At 37.2% G+C, this 21,752-nt stretch overlaps 1 protein-coding gene across 3 annotated transcripts in view; it reads left to right on the forward strand.

The window, feature by feature from the left end:
• The window catches only part of LOC136847885 (uncharacterized), a 288,188-nt gene that overhangs the window by 186,508 nt on the left and 79,928 nt on the right, over positions 1 to 21,752 (forward strand). Inside the window, exon 1 of one of the 3 annotated variants that reach the window (XM_067119896.1) lies at positions 7,231 to 7,550. The exons of 1 other annotated variant lie outside the window; for it this stretch is intronic. The gene's annotated coding sequence lies outside the window, so the exon portion shown is untranslated. Of the gene's footprint in view, positions 1 to 7,230; positions 7,551 to 21,752 lie in introns of those variants that run through there. One more of the 3 variants, XM_067119894.1, reaches the window with a different exon arrangement.

Raw genomic sequence — 21,752 nt, forward strand, 5'->3', positions numbered from 1 at the left:
GTGTAGTTATAGCAAGGAATTTACATGAACTTTTGCCCTCGTCGGACACAGTCAATTTTCCCTTGCTTCAAGTAGAGTTATAACGCAATGAAGTATGTTAGATATTATACGCAGTTCATATTATTGAAGGCTAATTCTCTTTCGAACATTGGGATTGAGACACAAGGCTGCCTGAATGCTGAAAATTACTTACTTAACCTTCCCTAATTCCTAATTACTGCACAGGAATAGTTGAGTGTCGCTAAGCAATATTAATTATTCTTACACTAGACTTCATAAAAGTAAATTGGTTATACCAATATTGTAGATGATGGCAAAGAGGGAAAACAAAGGAACTGGAAATACAGAAAGAGATACTAGTGAGTCAATGAAAATTTGGCAAATTTCAAACTTACCGTTGACATAGGTCGCTGCGCATGCAGCTGACGATCGGAAGTCTTAAAAAAGCGGTTGTCTCGCTAATATCAATGAAACAGTAAGAGGGCAAGTACAAAGAATTAATTATACACCACGCGTGTGCATTCGCAACCTCCCGGCTCTCTCTCTGACCTCTTTATGGGTCTAACGCTGAGTTGTTTTTGCATCGGTATGTCTTTATGCCTTGGGGCAGTCTGAATTTGGACAAACATCGCCGATACATAGAATAGGGGAAAAAGAAGCTTAAGACCACCTTTACTAGAGGTTACTTGGTGAACCCTCCCTATGGTGTTAGGCCCCTAATGCTAACTAAAGACGTTACTTTTGAAATACCCAGCCTATCCCAGCACATATAAAGACGCCTTCTTGTCTTTGTTCGCGTAATTTTCTACAATAAAAATGCATAGAGGGCGAACAGTAGAATATTTATGAAAAAAAATATATGTATATATATACACACACACACACACACACACACACACACATATATATATATATATATATATATATATATATATATATATATATATATATATATATATATATATATATATATAGACAGTAGATACTACTTAGTGCATCCATACTGTCAAAAATGGTGGTAGTCCAAGAGAGGCCGGGACAACAGGTCCGACCCTATAAATATTATGTACGTGCCAAAGCTCGTACCAAAGTCCATTCAGTCTGCATGTTTCTGCAGGGTACAGTCTGCGAGCCTAAACGTAGTCTAGTTCATGTAGATAGACTATCCATATTTCCAACAGGAAAAATATGTGAATAGCCATTGTGCATCTCACTGTAAAATAATCCGGTAGGCGACATTTTTGCTGTTAGGGTTAAGAGCATTTATTGCCTGACACAGCCTTACAAAGAATGAATGAGCCCCTAAATGAAAGCTATAAAGCCAAGCTCTGGGGCACTTTCAGCCATTCTACATTATTGCATGCGTAGAGAACCAATGCTCATAATAATAACAAATTCATGTGTTGATTACTCGTGGTCGCCAGAAACTGAGAGGCGCAACATTGAGATATCTATTCATCTGAGTTCTGTGTCTTCTTATTTTATAAAGTTATCAGCTCGCAAAGATTATTATTATTATTATTATTATTATTATCGTTGTTGTTGATGGAAATCACTGAGATGGCACAGATGGACAGCAACGCTGCCACGTAATGTTCGACGAAGGGTGCTTTTCAATCAGTGACCAATAGCTTTATGTCTGGTGTGACTGAAACACGAAGTATGCATAAAAATGTAAAATTCATTTGTGACATTCGAGTAACGACGTGTGCCAGGAGGTATATAACGATAACTTCTTCCGATCGTGATAGTTATAGTGGTAGTCAGGGATTGTCCCTTGAAAGGCTCATCTCTTAAGGCAAACATTAAAATGTTTATATTACACTGAGCTTGCATTCTTCTCTCTAATCTACGTAAGATAACTGGGGGCTTGAGTTTTGCCTTGCCTAACTCAGCTTCGCCAACAGCGTTGTGCTTTGTTATATGATCGCCTCCGGCCCTCGAAACTTTTAGTAAAATCATATTGACATGCTTTTAGGCATGTATAAAATATACATAAATTTTCCCCAAAGTTATATTAAACAACTATACTCTTAATAACAAGCATTTTTTCGAAATTAATGCAATTAACCAAGTTCCAGAACATCACAGTAAATAGATTTTATCTCTTCTCGAACCTGCAACATAGAAACGGTACTTACTGGGGGAACTACACAAAAGAAAAATTAGCCCTCCTATATAATTTATACGCTGGCAAACATAGAGACCCCAAAAAATGACTGATGTCAGACAGGAATCGAAGCATTAGCGGTTACAGTCTGAAGCAAGGAAGAGGAAAAGGGAACGAATGTGAAGTAGAAGGCCAAAGGCCAGAAAGTGGACGTAGCTAGAAGCCGAAGGGAAGCCGCAAACGCCCTGTACAGTACAGTAGTAAAGATAAGGCCTTGAAAAGAATAAAGGAACAGTAATTTGATGTCATTCGTTCTGTCTATTATTGCATACAAAGGAAGCACAAAATTTAGAGATTTTTCGTCAGTTTTTACTTAAGTGGGCTTTTATTTCAATTGAGAAGACTAAGCGACAAGAAGTTTGCAAGACAGTCAGTTCATCAACGGTGATTAGGGAGGAGACCCTTTTTGAAACATGTTTCATGGAAAGCAAAAGCTGCTTCACCACTATTTATTTTGATTTCTCTGGTGATTTCTCTGTTTGCCTCTTCAGCCCTACACAGTTCAAATGTTCTTACTAACTTGTTAAATGATTTCTGGGCAGTGCCTATCCCGGTGGACTGATTTTATTGATGATATCAATATTGGACAATGTTTACATTACCTCTGTCCCACTGAAAATGGCATTTGAGGGAAATCTCAACTGCAGAATAATGAGTGTTGACGCAGCTATTACTTTTAAAAATAACAGTGATGATGATAATAATAACCTTGTGAACTGATAACTTTCGCAAAGAAGAAGTAGAACGCACTCCGCAGTCTCTGGGGTAACCATGAATAATGAACGCAGGCTTTGTATCAATGCACACGTCATGAGTTACGCTCACTTTGGCACAAGAAACCAATAAGCTTCAACGAGGCAGCTGACAAGATTCAAATAAATCTCTTCTCAAAATCGTGCATCGCCCGTCACCTGCGCCATTGGCATGGAAACGTTCAACCTGGTACTAATTTGGAGCCTCCGTGGTACGCCTTGTCTCTCGCGAAGATAAATCCTAAAATGAATATTGCTACGCACGTCACGCACCTGTCACACCCATATTGAAATCATAAAACAGATGCCATATTTTGAATTTCCATAAACACATGGCTGTTAATAGCTTTTGGCCAAGCGGTTGAGACATTTATTGCATGTGCGCATCACGTTGCCATCTGGCTGGAACTTTTCAAAGCGCGTTGTTTTCTCAGAGGACGATTTCTGAACGATGAGTAGAATTAGACTTGTAGAAACCAGAGGCGAAAAGTAGTCAGCGACTACGAATTGTGTTTTCGGATTAAAAACATTCATAAAAAGGCCCAGTAAAACTGACGCTTGTCCTGACTTTACAGGAGGGTTCTTTAAACTTGTTTATTATTATCTGTCGTGCATTGGCTATTTCTCATTCGTCAACCAGTACTGTATGGCCTCAGGGTCAGAATCATTATAATTGTTTCATGAGGATAGAGGAAACTGGCCTTCATCTGATTTTCGGACTCATTCGTTCTAAGTTCAGCAAATGACAATGTAGTTATTGTGAGGTGCTCATCTCCAAATTAAATCGGCGAATATTCTGAGAGCAAAAATTATTATTGGTAAGAATGTGCGACCCTCAAGACATCAGATATTAAAGATTTCAAAAGAGGATCATCATACAGCACTGTCAGTGATGACCGATAAGATTTCATCTGATTAATGAAATTTAGTCTGTGAAGCGAAGCTCTCCGGCATTGTCGGCACCCAGCTTCTCTATAAAACACTGACAAGAGGCAGTTGGAGAGGTTGGGAAGAGGATAAGAAGTAGTCGTTAGAGATGTTGCACAGACAGATTGAAGAAAAAAGCCGGGTTAGGTTAGCCTGCAGCGTACCAGTGAACTGCACCGACGCGACGGCACTACCCGTCTCCGGCGGTCTTGCGTTGCCCCTCTTGGCCAGTCGATCGCTGGCTAATCTTGTAAAATGATTTGGCAGGTTGATTTGTCCCATAAAGACACCCCGGCACTTACTGTACTGGAGAGAGAGAAAGAGAGAGAGAGAGAGAAATGAACAGTAACCAAATACAGACACTGCACACTCGTGCACTTACAAACACATATTTATACATGTTTGCAATTGTAGAATCTGAATAATTTTACCCTCGTAATAATATTGAGACCAACACTGCCAGGATGGAGCAGGTCATGGGGCCAACAATCTCATCCCAAAGACACACACACACACACACACATATATTATATATATATATATATATATATATATATATATATATATATATATATATATATATATATATATATATATATATATATATATATATATATATATATGGTCATACTCAAACAAATTTTTGTGTCGTAAGTTTTTGTTTTGATTTACGAAAAATCTGCGTGTACTACCGTATAATAATGATATGAAAGAGGTCCCCCATCTTCTTGAGAATTCTGGAGTTAATGTATCTCTTAAGAACAATAAAACAATGAAACGTGTACTTATAAGAAACTCTCCAGACAATACTAAGGGGTATGTACATAAAATTCCATGAAACCTTGTGATAACTTGTACGAGTATATTAGTCAAACTGGAAAAACATTGGAAGAGAACAGAGCAGTGTAGAAAATGTGCAAAATATTCGCAGGTGAACAGTGGAATTTTTGTACATATCAGTGAGAACAATCATGCTATCAAATGGGCAGGGGCAAAAAAGATAGCACACTCTAACAATGCACTGGAAAAGTATGTGATTGAATCTAGATTTATAAAAGAAAGCGAAGGCCATATAATATAAATATTAGTCGAGGCATGTACAAACTTGATCTTATAATTTCGAAAGAAATTTGTAAATTGTGTAAATTTGAAGGAGGGCAGTAGAGATGTACGGAAAAAGGATGATCATATTTATAAACACAGTACGGGGGCAGTAGTGCTAATGAGTTTTTTCGCCCCTCCCCCTGGCACCTGTCAGGTGTGGATTCCTAGTCTCCTGCGGTTTATATGTTTATCAGTATTGTCCCGTGAGAGGGAATCATGATTTCTACCTGTAACCCTCTTGCGCTCTGCACCCATTTCTCCCTTAACACCTCCAGCCTCAAACGGTTGTGTATGCTCGTCAGTACTGTCTCTGTAGCATATACTGTATATTGTCATATCTAGCACTGTGCATCAGTCCGTCACTGGGCTGGAAATAAAGTCGAAACTGGTTAGGACCTACACCTGTCCTAAACGAATTACGTGTTGAAGTGATTCTAATCACATATATATGTGTGTATATATGTATGTGTGTGTGTGTGTGTTTGTGTACGGACATCAAGGGCAGATGGGAAGGCCCATGAACATTTGGCATCATGATGTCACCTGTTTGTGTGCCTTTCCATCTGCCCTTGATGTCCGTATATTGGCCTCCTGCCTTCACCACCCTGCATTATATATATGATAATACATACATACATACATACATACATACATACATATATATATGTATGTATATGTATGTATATACTGTATATTTATATATATGTGTGTGTACATATATATACACGTATAATGCAAACATTTTCGTGGGTTCTAAAATCAGCGCAGTAGATAGCGCCAGTGAACAGAGCCAAAATACATCCAGACCTCCCTCATTTGAACGAAGGCTCATTCCTCAAGAGTCCATTTCAAAACTTCACCATACTAATAAGAAGGTCATGATCAAGAACTCATAACTAATGACTACACTGCAACACTTTTAATGACAAACAAGACTCTGACAGCACCGGTAATATGAACACAAGTCTCTCTCTCTCTCTCTCTCTCTCTCTCTCTCTCTCTCTCTCTCTCTCTCTCTCTCTCTCTCTCTCTCTCTCAATCTGATACCGTTGATATGCATACAATGTCTCTCTCTCTCTCTATAGAGAGAGGAGAAGATATATACTGTATCCATATCAACGGTATCACCAAACTTACTGGTTCGTCATGATATATATATGTGTATATATATATATATATGTATATATATATATATATATATATATATATATATATATATATATATATATATATATATATATATATATATATATATATATGTATGTATACGTGTGCAGGCGCTCACACGCGTGGTTGAGTGACCCTTGGGTCTCTCTCTCTCTCTCTCTCTCTCTCTCTCTCTCTCTCTCTCTCTCTCTCTCTCTCTCTCTCCCCTGTACGCAAGTGCTATTTCACCATAAATAATCGACATCATTTACAAAAAGAAAAAAAAGAAGAAGATTGATGAGAGTCATCATCGCTCTCGTGTTTAGAGGCAAATGCTTAATGACTGTGATTAAGCATTATGTATATTTTGTATTTGTAAAGTATCGAACTTTTTCTTTTATGTTGCCTAGCTTTAGGTATATTGATTAGTTCAAAACCTTTTGCTAAATGGTAAAAATTGACTTGTTTTGAGAAAAGTACAGTACTTAAAGGCTGATAACGTCTGACTGCGCCTGTAAGAGCACTTGCTGTCTCCTCCGGTAGTCGTGAGATGGGTCAAGAAGAAAACATCGGTAACCAAGAACGAAGCTCTAGGCATAGTAGTTTGTGCAAGAATGATTCTTGAGCCTTCCTCTTGTGTTCATTTCAATAATAAAAGCTAATAATCAAGAATCCACTTTGGCGGCAGCATATTTACTCATCCTTTGGCACGAATATCGATAAATCGTCAAAGTGTTAACGCAATGTCATTAGCAGTGACATGTTTTGCGTCCCACGTCGAGATGTTCATCGCCGGGCAATGGTTGCGTGTCAGCTGCAAACTTTCCAAATACGGATGAACTGTCCTCTTGAAACTGACCTTTACAATTCCCGCAGGAATATTCATCATGAACCTGTCGCCAAGTTATGCGCGTTCTGTAATTCTTTTGTGGCTTCTACGCGACTGCAGCCATCGCACACAAACAAGACGAAAATTCTCGTTCTTTTAGCCAGCAATGACAGACCTCTGCCATTCTTTGGGTCTCTGCCAGAATGACGTCATGTCACAGATGAAGGTGGGATGCGAGTTCCCCCTGATGATGCATGTTTGCAAATATCAAGTACATATGTCTTGAGCTCTTCGCAATCCAAGTCAGTATGCAACTTGACAAGTGCATGGTGAGAAGTGTGACGACTCCACGATAGGATAAGTGTCGCATTATTCTATCAAAGGGGGGACTTACGTCTCAGGTTGCTTGTCAGCTTGTCTGTAGAAATAGCGGTAATTAACCACGACCCCAGTTGAATTTCGAGGATTGTCATCTCGGTCCGCAAATGAACATACTATTTACTTTGATTCATTTTGCAACAATCTTTATTTAGACATCAGTTCAACTCTACGGTTGATTACATAGTAAGGGACGCAGGAGTACCATAGCTGGTGCCGGGGTCAGGAGCTAATTCTCCCTTCGGTAAGGATGCTTGAGCCAGGTCGCCTTCGAATTACTTAGGTTGGGGTGTGAAAGGTAACACTAGTAGGCCTGCTGAGTGAATCTCTCACCCATCATTGTGTACACGTTCCAACATCTAGCCTATATAAGCTATCGTGGTTATTCATGTATGCCGTACGGAGAATGTCCAGTGAGTTAGATACTAATTCAAATATACATACATGCAGGCACACACATTTATATATATATAACCACCTACTAGAGTGGATTTTAACCTTCATGTGTGATACATATCTAGAAATTAATTTTGTTATCAGTAATTTACGGGAAGGAAAATAAATAAAGCAGATGATATGAACATTTTGAAGAGGCGACGTAAATGAAGTTCCTGATTTCACATCAACGCTCAAAGCGGAAAGTGGTATAGCGTTTTTGCTTGCTTTCGAAGAAGCATCTCTTCAAGTGACCACAAAACAGAGCCTTAGTGTACTTGACCCCTCTTTTCTCAGCTCGTGGTGGTCAGCTCAGTAAGTCCACAAAAAATGTGAAAAGAGTTCTAGAATATTTTGAAAACGAAGGTGGCCGGACATGCTATGTTCACTCTTGGCAAAAAAAAAAAAAAAAAAACCGCTGGAGTCAATTTCATGCAAAATCAACACATATAATACTGGTAATGTTAGAAAACGTGCGGCCTAGCGCAACCATCGTAAGTGAAAGAGCATGAAAATTCTGCGGCACAAAAGATACGACAAGAAGAACTGGAAGTGGTTCAATGAATGAGAACCAAAGTTATTTTTTAGCTGTATCGGCTAATTAAAACTCTTTATGTTTTTACTGCCAAACCTAACTCTTCAAATTGTAGAACGAAGAATGAAGTACTACTTTCAAAAGATGGTGGGTGGCTCTCTTTCCTTTTTTCACACTGTGCCCATGGGAATCCTATTACATTTGAACCTTGTAGCTTTCTGATGCGATCTGTGACAGCTTGGGCTTATTACCGGTAGATTTTGAAATGTACCTGAATTCTGCTGTGTGACATGCGCAGTACATTTATTCTCTCTCTCTCTCTCTCTCTCTCTCTCTCTCTCTCTCTCTCTCTCTCTCTCTCTCATCGTAATCCCTTCAGAAACAGCAAATTGCCTAAGAAATAACAGGAAAATTGCTCCTAGATATCGAAATAATGTACACCGCGCAATCTAGAGAAACTAAACTATGCCAGATTCAGTCGAGCTTTCCTTCTGCCTTGTTTTTAATTTTCATCGAAAATTGACATTTTCTTTTCGTCAGTGGGAATAAGAGACAACATAGATTGAAAGAATGATCGAGCACGGATTAATCTATTGTTGTTGCAAAGTATTTCAATTCCTGACCGCACGAATATGAATAACGGTGATATTCAAAATCACAATCGCCAGCAAGTGGGAAACGGGATGCAGTTTGATCCAACACTATGACTCAGAGAAAAATGATCCAAAAAGACCGAGAAACAATCGAACTCAAAGGAAGGTGACGATGACGTGACGAAATATATCCACATCGACTTCGTCTCGTCAACCCGGACACATGGCTGCGACGCGGGCCGCTGGATACAGGTTACATACAGTATATTTAATATGACAAGGTTAAATCAACCAACGCGACGGAGGGAAAGGTTAGAGGACGAGAATTCATCGCAGTACCATTTCACATTGACTTCATCTTCTTTTATTATCGTTACAATATAGTCAGCGCTGATATGATAAAATGTGCTGGTGTTCAGTAACGCTGCTCGACCTTGCCTGTCGACAATGGTGCAAGAAGACTGTCGAAGTGGCAAAGACAAAATGGGGTAGTTTTTGATAGGCTTTTTTGTGCGGCAAATTTTGAGAGTTAACCGTAGTTTTGACTGACTCCGGAATGACAAAAATAAAACAAGTAAAAAATGCGTCGAAGTTTCTTCGGCGCAATCGAGCTTTCTGAACAGCCGCTACAGCGTATAATCAAGGCCACCGACAATAGATCTATCTTTCGGTGGTCTCGGTATAATGCTGTATGAGCCGCGGCCCATGAAACTCTCAGCCGGCCGTGGTTGCCTGTGTTGTTACGTTGCCAGCGGCACAATTATTGCTAACTTTAACCTTAAATAAAAAATAAAAACTACTGAGGCTAGAGGGCTGCAATTTGGTATGTCTGATGATTGGAGGGTGGATGATCAACATACCAATTTGCAGCCCTCTAGCCTCAGTAGTTTTTAAGATCTGAGGGCGGACAGAAAAAGTGTGGACAGAAAAAGTGCGGACGGACAGACAAAGGCGGCACAATAGTTTGCTTTTACAGAAAACTAAAAGGACTGATTTTGTAAAGAGGAAGAAACTAACTTCTTAATAGAGTAATAGAGCTTTTGAACTACGTTCTGATAAATTGCATTATGAAGAGAACTTTAGGTCAATGTCAGTTAGAAATAGATTTGCCCTTGAGTATTTGCATCCACTGACCAAGAACTGCATCATTGTATTATGGTCACCATAAAAATTCTTCTCAACTCAGCTGAGGGCGCGTGCCCCCGAGAGGTCTTTGCCTGGGTCCTTGGTCACTCACTCAGCGGAAAGGCCGTAACACGACTTCCTTCCTGACTGGACCCGACAATTGCAGTTTGATCTGCCACGGATACGCTTTTAATCCGCATTTATTTTCTCACTTTGAAAACAGTATGTACGCGTTGTAAAAATTGCCTGTATTAGGCTATCTTAAGCCTCGAAACAAACTGCTCCAGTAGAATGTTGACTGAAGATTAAGGTGACATCAATCTATCTTTTCCTGCGGTATGTTTCGAATGACTTCTCAGTTTATCACGTTTTATATTCGGCGATCCACGAGATTGCATGCAAACACGACCTGTTGGTCATATCCTTGGTAAGAAAGGGTTAGCAGCTCCAACAGATCTTACTGCCTGCTGTACTTTTTTTTCAGGCCAAAGTCGCAATAACGCATGCTAGAAGCAGTAAGTATGTATATGGGGCTTCAAAGAAGCCATAGAAGCGATCAGGTACGGTGATTTGAATACAAGTTCCTCAGGTTGACTGAAGAGCATTAAAAGCAATGAAGACGAACCTGCATCTGAAAGATGGCCGTTCCTTGCAGCATGATAAACCAAACCAAATTAGGAGTCATAATGATCACGCAACAAAATTTATGTATAGTTTCCCCGAGAAGGAGTTCTTCATTGGGTAGAGCTCTCGGCTAGCACTCTGTTGGCCCAGCATTCGACTCGCCGACCGGCCAATGAAGAATTAGAGGAATTTATTTCTGGTAAAAGAAATTAATTTCTCGTCATAATGTGGTTCGGATTCCACAATAAGCTTTAGGTCCCGTTGCTAGGTAACCAGGTGGTTCTTAGCCATGTAAAATAAATCTAATCCTTCGGACCAGCCCTAGGAGAGCTGTTAATCAGCTCAGTGGTCTGGTTAAACTGAGATATATTTAACTTTTTTCCCGAGAAGGAAGGGTTTGTGGCAGGATTTGTGTTGGTAGCCCTGACTGGGGCTGGAGGTGTGTGGCCACTTTAGCCTACCAACTTAACAAGATAGAGGGACCGATTCCATATCAACTGAGTACAAGTGGATGATGCTTAGTCTAAGCAGGGCATTAAATTGTACCATACCCTACTTCGAGCATGTAGTTTATTCAGTTGCCAAATATAAACAACTCTTAAAAATTCATTATCAATCTCGTTTTCGACAACTCAGTAACCGTTCAGCTTTGTTTGCTCTCTCTCTCTCTCTCTCTCTCTCTCTCTCTCTCTCTCTCTCTCTCTCTATATATATATATATATATATATATATATATATATATATATATATATATATATATATATATATATATATATATATATATTGTGTATATAAATACATAAAGACAAAATCCACGAAGGAAAGAGAAATAATGGAGTGCTGCAAGGCCTTTTGACTTACAGTCCTTTACTTGGCAGACTGGAGAAGTATAAAAATAAGTTTACAAAGAAAGCGTATATAAATGACAGATGGGGATTACAGAGGAAAAAATATGTACTGGAATCCAACACAATTGAAGAATTAGCAGAACTACCAAAATATTTAAGAGGTTTTACAAAGGATTAGGCTCAACCATTCAGAAGCAGGGGCAGGACACTTAAAAAATTATGCAAGAAGGTGACTGATCACCAAAAATTTTTATAAAAGTAAACTCAATTTTTTTTTTTGTAAACAATAAATATTTTTGCAAGATGAATATTTTTACAAAAAAAATTATATTAAACATACAAATACATAGAAAATATATAAAAGGTAACTAATTTGTAATTAAGTCAGTCATTTTATATTTAAGGTCATTCTTGAACATTTTTTTAACACAGGGATCCAAATAATACATGCCAGGGCTAAGGTAAAATTACAGCTGGAAGTAAGCTGTGTAATAGCGGCTTCTAAAAGATTTCATGAAGAGAAATCTTTTGATCTGGGAGTCACTGAACTTTCAGTCCAATTTATCCTGTGAGAGTTTTCACTTAAATGAATGAATATAGCATTGGATGTTTGTCCAGTTTTAACTGAATGCTTATGTTGTTTAATACGTACATCTAAATCTTTGCTAGAATGGCCAATATAAAAACATGGAATTTTATATATTATGTTGCCGTTTTCTTTAGGGCTATTTTTTATTAAAATTCCCTTTAGTGTGTTGTTATAGGAAAAAACGAGGTTGACATTAAAAGATTTTAACAATGATTTTATGTTTTCAAAACCACTAAAATAAGGCAAGCTAAGAATGTTCTTGGGGTTTCTTTCTCCATGTTGCTTTCACTATAAAACTTTTTGTGGGCTTTATTATAACAAATATCTAGTATATGTGAAGGATAACATAAATCTGTCCCTATTTTTCTTATGTATTCGATTTCTTGATCCAATTACTGGGGACTGACAATGCGCAAAGCTCGTAAAAACATAGAATAAAAATTGATATTTTGATATTAAGGTGATGGTCTGAATAAAAATGGACAGAAGTTAAGTTGTTGGTTGGTTTCCTATAAATACTGAATTTGCAATGAAATGGTTCGCCATGTATTAAAAAATCTAAGAAAGGGAGGCAATTGTCTTTTTCTAATTCTAAAGTAAACTTAATGGATGGTACCTGGTTATTCAAATTAGAGAGTAAAATCATTGACAACAATACTAGCAGGCAAAACAGCTAAAATATCGTCAACATATCTAACTACTTTAAAGAGTATAAATGATATTAGGTAAATATCGTTTTCCAAAGAATTCCATATATAAGTTTGAGAGGAGTGGGGATAAAGGGTTGCCCATTGCCATACCAAATATTTGTTGGTAAAATTCACTATTGAATATAAACACAATCACGAATGCACAACCTAGTGAGTGAAATAATATGACTTAAAGGTAGAGGTAATTCATGATGGCTTAGTTCATTACTAAGATTATCTGAAATCGAATCTATAGGAACTTTAGTAAAAAGAGAACAAACATCAAAACTAACGAATCTATCAGTGGGGCAAAAAGTTATTTTGTTTAATTTATCAACTAAATCTAGACAATTAAATATGTGAGAATCGGAGGTAGTTCCAAGTAACGGGGACAAGAACTTGGTAATATATTTCGAAAGTTTATGTGATACTGAGCCAACAGTACTGATAATAGGCAACATAGGATTATTTTCTTTGTGTTTTTACTAATCGGTACAAGCACTGCAACGAGGGAAATTTTACTGACAACTGACCTTTTAGTGCTTTTTTATCGTTAAGGATTTTTTTTACTGTTTGTGCTGTTGAAAAATTTTTATCACTTGATCAAGGGGATTTTTTGTTAGTTTTTGTAAGTCGTATCATCATCCAGTTAGGGCTTGCATACGTTATATGTAGTCAGGTTTTCTTAGAAAAGTCTGACCGATCTTGAAAAAGACAATACTATCCACACTACAAGAGCTGATAAGTCTAATAGTATTGTAATTTTAGATAAAGTTGACTACATATCACGTATGCAGGCCCTGCAGGATGATGATACGACTTACAAAAAACTAACAAAAAATCCCCTAGATCAAGTTATACAAAAATTCAACAGCAGAGTGAAAAAAAATCCATAAAGATAAAGAACTAATAGGTCAGTTGTCAGTAAAATTTTCCTCGTTAGCCTACTTGTACAGATTAGTAATAACCTTTATTGCTTACAAAAAAAAAAAAAAAAAACAGAATCATTGAGTTGTATTTTTATAACGTTTTTTGGTGGTCATTCACCTCTTATAATCTTTTAAGTGTCCTGCCCCTGTTTCTGAACGGTTGAGCCTAATCCTTTGTAAAACCTCTTAAATATTTAACCCTGTTTTGGCAGTTCTGCTAAATCTTCAATTGTTTTTTATTCCAGGTACATATTTTTTCCTTTGCAATCCCCATCTGTCATTTATATGATCTTTCTTGTAAACTTATTTTTATAATTATTCAATATGCTAAGTAAAGGACTAAAAGTCGAAAGGCCTTACAGCACTCCTTTGCTTCTCTTTCCTTTGTGGATTTTGTCTTCATTTATATATTCATCACATTCCGTATTTTCGTGATTCAGTTATGCACATATAAATACAAAATATATATTTTTACGATTTTTCCTGAGAAAATGCTTACCATGAGCCAGTTATAGACTCTAAATGAATGATTTCGTTACTTACCTCTATTTTTGCATAAAATCTGACTGCTTTTGATTATGGAAATCGTAAAAACTAGGAAAAAGGGGGAATTTATCTGAGCTGAGGGCTCTACTCACAAGGTATTTGTAAGTAAACACGTTAGGGTAAGTTTAAAATTACGTGTATTTACATGAAATGAAATATCAGAAGATGAAATGGGCTAATCAGGCATGCAAGCCTGAGAGGTTAATTATAACTGGGGAAACTTGAAAGTATATCCGTCGGTGTGACGATGCTGACACACGGCACAGTCAAGAGAGATTTCCACGGCTAACAAACCCTCTGTAAAGGGAGAGATTCACGAATTAAAAGCCAGTAAGGATGCAATAAAATGTATATAGGACAAGGTGAGCACAGAGAGTGCCAAGAAGCCGTGAACACACGATTTTATGTAATTATTTAAACACAGGCATTTACGTAACACTGACCTAACAAGGCAAGGTTGATATGGAAATACTGGCACTTGGAAATAGGAAGTTTATTATGAGAATTAAACAGTGTGACTGACTAGTAGAACCTTTGCAGCAGATCACTTTACCTTGTGAAAGAGGTGGCTTCAGCAAGGGAAATGCAGAGGAAGGACTGAGGGCTTCATGGGTAAGAAGACTAAAGGTCCCTACAAGATAGGACCACGTGGTAGGGCATGGCTCTCTGAAGGAGATGTCTTGCTCGTGTCCAGCAGTGTGTCTCTCACTTGTTCCTTCAGTGAGACCCTTATATGACTTTGGTCAGAGGTCAGGAGGTTACCCACAGGTAGATTGGGTTGGTGTCATCTATGACTTAATCTCCATCCCCGGCTCTTTATGCTCCTCACAACCTCATGTCTGTGTAAAACAAAAGTTTCCCGCAGTCATATGTTCGAGAAGAGAAAGTTGAAAGACGATTAAAAGATTAGGGGAGGGGCCTATATTCCTTTCACCCTTCCTTGTCAGGCAGTGCCCAAAATGCACTGTTGTATTTTCCAGCTTTAAATGAAGCATTTGATGGCTGGGATTCTTGGGAAAATATGATATGTAAATTATATATATATATATATATATATATATATATATATATATATATATATATATATATATATCATTATATATTTATCATTACTATTACTAGTATTATCGTTGCTGTCATTCAGATATTAGTGTTCGGAATTAGTCTGTGAATTTATCAAATTACTTTTAGGAACGTAGTGACAATATTTTTCTCAGGGTGGCTGTCATTCAGGGTTGCTATTTTGATTAGTGTTCTCAAATTAATGCAAGACTTTATTTGGCGGAAAAAATGACGTCAAGAGTATTTTTAAGGGATATGGTTCAGATAGAACAATATTTTTTCTCAGGGTGGCTCAAATATCTCTATATATATATAGGGTTATATATTTTGATATATATATATATATCAAATATAATGCATATACTATATATATCTATATATAAAATATATATATATAGTATTTTTATATATATGATTTGGTATATATATAGATATATATTTATATATATTATATATATTCTATCTATCTATATATATATAATATATCTATATATATATATATATATCTATATATATATATATATATATATATATCTCTAATTGATGTTTGAAATTCTAACTGCTAATGATATCATCTTGAAAAGACCCTTACCATAATTTTTTCCCCCTAGAATGAAGTCTTGCATTAATTTGAGAGCTCTCAGGCCTCGAAATAGCAACTACCCTTGGCTCCGTAGTTGAACCACCCTGAGAAAAAAAATGTACACACATAAACACACAAATTAATTTTAATACAACATTTTAGCGGTATGTTTCATATATCGTCACGTAATGCCTCTGCATAATTATGAGGCATCACTTAAAAATTTTTTTTTTTTTACTGTGTAATATAGATCGAAGCACATTTTATATGAAGATGAAGGAGACTGTGAGGACTTTTAGGAGATAAGCTGTAGAATTTAGAGTTGATAATTCCTCAAGGCTTCCTGAAACTCGGCTTGATCCGAACCACTACCATTATCTTAGAATTTCGTCCTGAGCGATAAGAAATTGACCGTGGGAATTTCATTGAAATCATTTAAAAAATATTAACCTCATGCTGTACTGATAGCAATACAAATGACCAGGAGGCGAAAACAGCCTTGTTCCGACCTCGTTAGCAGAGGGAATATACTCCAGAAGTCTTACCAACAACGTTAGCTTGCAAATGTTTTTGTACAGATAAGTGTGGCGTGATTTCTCAAAGTAAACCATTTTTGGTCATAGGCTATATTCTATAAGATCTTTTCCCTTAAGGAAAATTTACTTTATTGTTTTATGTATAACACACTAAAAGTTCTAAAAGGTAATTAAATGGTTCCTTTATGACAAAACATTGGTGAAACGAATTCAAACCAACAGACAAAGGATTGAGGAAAATAACTGAACCAAAGTAGTCTACAAATTTAATTACACCATCCACCACCACTCAGCCACCAGCTGTATGGGGACTGCCCCACCTCCATTTACCTTTCTCGTCAGGGCTACCAACACACATCTTACCACAAACCCTTCTTACTCTGGAAACTGGACCCGGTGGAAATGTCTGGAACTGTACAGTGTATATCTGATAGCTCAACCTCCAGCTACGATTTCCTTCCCTGATCGCTGCCACGCTAGTTCATTCAAACAAGTCATTCATCTTTCCAAACCACTCGTTGCTCTTCAATGACTTTTTATTCACGCACTACTTACAGTACTGCAGTCTTTGATTTCCTTCAGCGCTTTGTAATCTTTGCAGTTTTCCTGACGCCAGCGTCATCAAGAGATCAAAGCTTCTCCCGTTGTAAGGACTGGGGATTGAGTGACGTACTGGTTGGGTGTTTACTGGTTTATTGGTAGTTCCTTACTGAGATAAATGTACAGAATCTTCGAAGATGTTATTGACGCGTGCGAGCGGTAAGGTAGCGTCTACACACAGACAGGTAAAACAGAGATACAGACTCAGACATCTGTGTTTGTCGGCAGACAAACAGATGGCGATATTGATAGACATGATTAACATACAGTGATGAAACATATATCAATGGAAAAAGTTAAGTATACCTTAGTTTTACCAGACCACTGAGCTGATTAACAGCTCTCCTAGGGCTGGCCCGAAGGATTAGACTTATGGAAATGAAACATTATTCTATATCGACCAGAATCGATCTTGATTAATCATGAGAAACAATATATCTCAGCGGCATAATCGCTAATCTTATGCTCCTTTCATAATACGTCAGTTGCACAGAATCATTAATTGCAGGCAGGTCGTACATTTAATTATTGTAAAGTGCTGCCGTGAAACCTTTTTTTAACATAAAAAGAATATTTCAACAATATCACACCACGTTCATTCATTTAACCCTCATGAAATAAGGAATCAGTGGGACTGTATACACAACTCCTCAATTTCACTATCTTTTCTGCAAAATTATTGACCTTATCTTCTATTCTTGGAAAGCTCGTACGGTTAACAAACAAACTAAGAACTTTCCGAAGGATTATCCGATAACTACGTAGAATGATAGTGATGAAAAGGCTAACACGAGAAATAAACGGACATTTTCGTTCCTTGTTTTCTGTGTTCTTATCAGCAAGGCGTTGTCACCATAATGGGGAACAAAGAAGATGCACCTGGGAGAAGCGTTACTCCAAATTCGAAGCGACGGGAGAGGATGAGACTAAAAGAAAGGAAATTCTTTCTGGTTGGAAGTTTGTTCTGTGTCAGTCGGTCGCAGACTGAAAAAAAAACTCCATTTTTCGGTGCTAAAATTCGCACAGGGTGTTACTTATAAAGAATTCTCCAAGCGTAACTTCAGGATAGAAGTGGAGCACTTGTTTTTCTTTTGCTGTTTACAAGAAACAGCATTTAATACTAATAAACGCACCTTATTTCTTTGTAAAATGCGAGAGAGAGAGTGAGAGGCGGGGAGGGGGGGAGAATCATTCTGTGACTGAACGCTCTGTTATATGTTAGAGGGAATATGTGAAATCAGGGATTTCATGATATCCCTAGGGAATTTGTGAAATGACCAACTTGCTCAGGAATATTTGATCCCCGAAACGTTGATTCATCTACACTGTCTTGCCGTGTTTATTACTAGCCCATGGAGGGTTAAATGTATTTCGCCATGTTCAGTATTAGCCCTTGGGGCATCGAATGTCCTTAAGTGCATTTGATCCCCCAGGGGCTAGTGCTAAACACGGTGAAACACATTTGAGGCCCCCCCCCCGGTTAGTACTAAACACAGTGAAACAGTGTAGATGAATCACTGTTTCGTCAAGTTTAGTACTAGCCCTGGAGGGTTAACTGCATTTTGACGTGTTTAGTACTAACCCCTGGAGGATCAAATGTCCCTAAGCGCATTGACCCCAGAGGGGCTAGTACTAAACATTGTGAAACACATTTGACCCCGGGGGCTAGTACTAAACATGACGAAACAGTGTAGATGACTCACTGTTTCGTCGTGTTTAGTAGGCCTACTAGCCCTCGGGGATCAAATGTTCCTACACAAATTGGTTAGTTCACAAATTCCGTGGGGATTTCATGAAATCCCTGATTTCACATATTCCTTGTAACATATAAGAACACTACACAAATACCATATGATACAAGGAGTATATATATATATATATATATATATATATATATATATATATATATATATATATATATATATATAGATATATATAGATATAGATATATATATAGATATATATAGATATATATAGATATATATATATATATATATATATATATATATATATATATATATATATATATATATATATATATATATATATATATTATATATATATATATATATAGATATATATATATATATATATATATATATATATATATATATATATATATATATATATATATATATATATATATATATATATATATATATATATATGATTTGTGCACCAGATAACTACCACGAATTATGAAGCCGGAAATTGCAGCGCAACTTGACCGTCACGAATTATGAAGCCGGAAATTGCAGCGCAACTTGACCGTTATTGTAGACCGAATGGGTAAACTAGTAACTCTCATAATAATGTCGAAGGATCGAAATGTTTTAGAACCGTCCAGAACTTAACTGTGTCTGTGAGCTGCATACTTGAGTTCGAACTCAGAACCTGAAAAAGCAGTCGAAGCCTTCTCAAATGAGCTCAAGCCAATGATTGCTACTGTAGTTATGAAAGCCGGCTCTATAAGTCACTACTAACGGTGCGCAAGACGTCAATTTCTTTCCTTTTTATTGACAGTGACAGTCACACTTGATTGCACTTTAATGATCCGTTTTTAATAAGCTTTATGAGGCTGCTTCGAATGAAATGCTGGTCCTTGTCACTCGCTGAAAGCTTTATGGCATAACAGAGTCGTTCGTTACTCTGATGAGTAAGTGTTATTATGATAACATGTAAAAATAGGATGGACACACTCAGAAGCAATTTATAACCCGCAGACCTTTCATAACTTTAAATTGTAACGCTTCTGAAGACTATATGTATGTATGTATATATATATATATATATATATATATATATATATATATATAAATATATATATATATATATATATATATGTATGTGTGTGTGTGTGTGTGTGTGTGTGTGTGTGTGTGCGTGTGTGTGTGTATGTATACATATATTAAAGATTATACACAGCTCTTGCCTTACGGTCCTTCTCTAATTTCATATAGTGGTATCCACCTAAAGTTTCGCGTTCTGTTCATTTGCGTTGCTGTCATCACCGTTCCCGAAGGCCGGATGAAGGAAGGCGAGAGAGAGAGAGAGAGAGAGAGAGAGAGAGAGAGAGAGAGAGAGAGAGAGAGAGAGAGAGAGAGAGAGAGAGAGAGACAGAGAGAGCGGGGCTGGAAACTCATGATTAAATGCGGGGCAGAATTAATCTCGACACATGAATAAAGTCCAGCTAATAAATGGTAAAGATATATTTATGACACAGTATAAAGTGATAGGGTATAAAATAAATCAGGGACATTACATCTAAATTCATTATGAATAGAGCAGGTGAGATATTGTAAACAGTGAACGCTTTTGTGGTTTCATAAATATCATAATCGTTTGACAAGTTCATCCAATTGCATGATCCTTTATTGAAATGCTATCCGTATATGTGTATGGATTCTCACAACCATCTTGTTAAGATATATATATATATATATATATATATATATATATATATATATATATATATATATATATATATATATATATATATATATTATAGAATCAAGGGCAGGATTACGCTGGAAATTCACACTTTCTTTATTCCTTCCTACGTCTCATGATTCATAATCACATCATCAGGGAATTCTGTGGAAAATCGAGTAAAATAATAAGAAAGAACTGAATGACTAAAACTGAATTACTTTAATATATAAATTATTAAGATATAAAAATTCACTTCAAAATTACACACACAAGAGAATACTTGGAATACATGCACACAGTGCATAAAATCACACTACATATGGACGCACTTGCATATGGTTACACTAGAGTAGATTAAAAATAACATAAAATCATAAAAAGTTGAGAAAAAACCAATTAAGTAATCCATCTAAACAACGCCACATGAGAAAGTACAAGACGCTCACCTGACAGCGCAATGGCAAGCCCACACTAACAGACAAAAATATATGAAAAAGTATCAGAGGTACAAATAGCGATAAACTAAGACGGGGACAAAGGAATAGAGGCACTTTGAGTGTTTAACGAAGGTAGTTTGATATTTAGAGAATCAAGCATTGGAAGCTTTTGTTGGCTTTGTGCTTGGCCAATAAATTAAAAATTTTACACTGGATGCGCAGCCTCAGTATTGGACAACCGACAGCCACTTCTGTAACTCACCCTCTTCTGGGGGTCGGCTCTGACACTGAGAAGCCGCCTGGTACTGTACTGTAGATCCGACATCCTCCCAGACGGTATATTCATAAAGAGCGCCAGACGGCATCCAAGCACAAAGACGATCCTTCAACCCGAAGCGTGACCAGATTGTTTTAGTTTTTTTTAATGCGCTTGATGTCAGTGGCTCCTAATTGCTTTCTAATGACCCTAATGAAATCCCTTCTGAAGCTGTCGTCCTGCACAAAGGGGAAGCTGGCATATTTAGGCAGTTTGGGACATTAAAGTTCATTGTGGGACTGCATGATTTGTGAAGCGGTTTGGTAAGAATTTTGTAGAAAGTTTTGTTTGGAAAGCAATTGTTTCTGAAACGATGCTGAGACGGATCAGGGGATCAGGGGAGGAGGGCAACCGTGATTCTGGCCAGGTCCGAAGATGTTAACAAAATGAACATGATCTAGATGACGGTAATAAATTTCAAGAAACAGGATTGCCAAATTACCAAACAATTTTAGTCCTCTGTAAAATAAAACTGTTGTGCCGGCTTTGTCTGTCCCTCCGCACGTTTTTCTGTCCACACTTTTTCTGTCCGCCCTCAGATCTTAAAAACTACTGAGGTTAGAGACT

Source organism: Macrobrachium rosenbergii, chromosome 17, assembly GCF_040412425.1.
Source record: "Macrobrachium rosenbergii isolate ZJJX-2024 chromosome 17, ASM4041242v1, whole genome shotgun sequence".
Lineage (NCBI taxonomy): Eukaryota > Metazoa > Arthropoda > Malacostraca > Decapoda > Palaemonidae > Macrobrachium > Macrobrachium rosenbergii.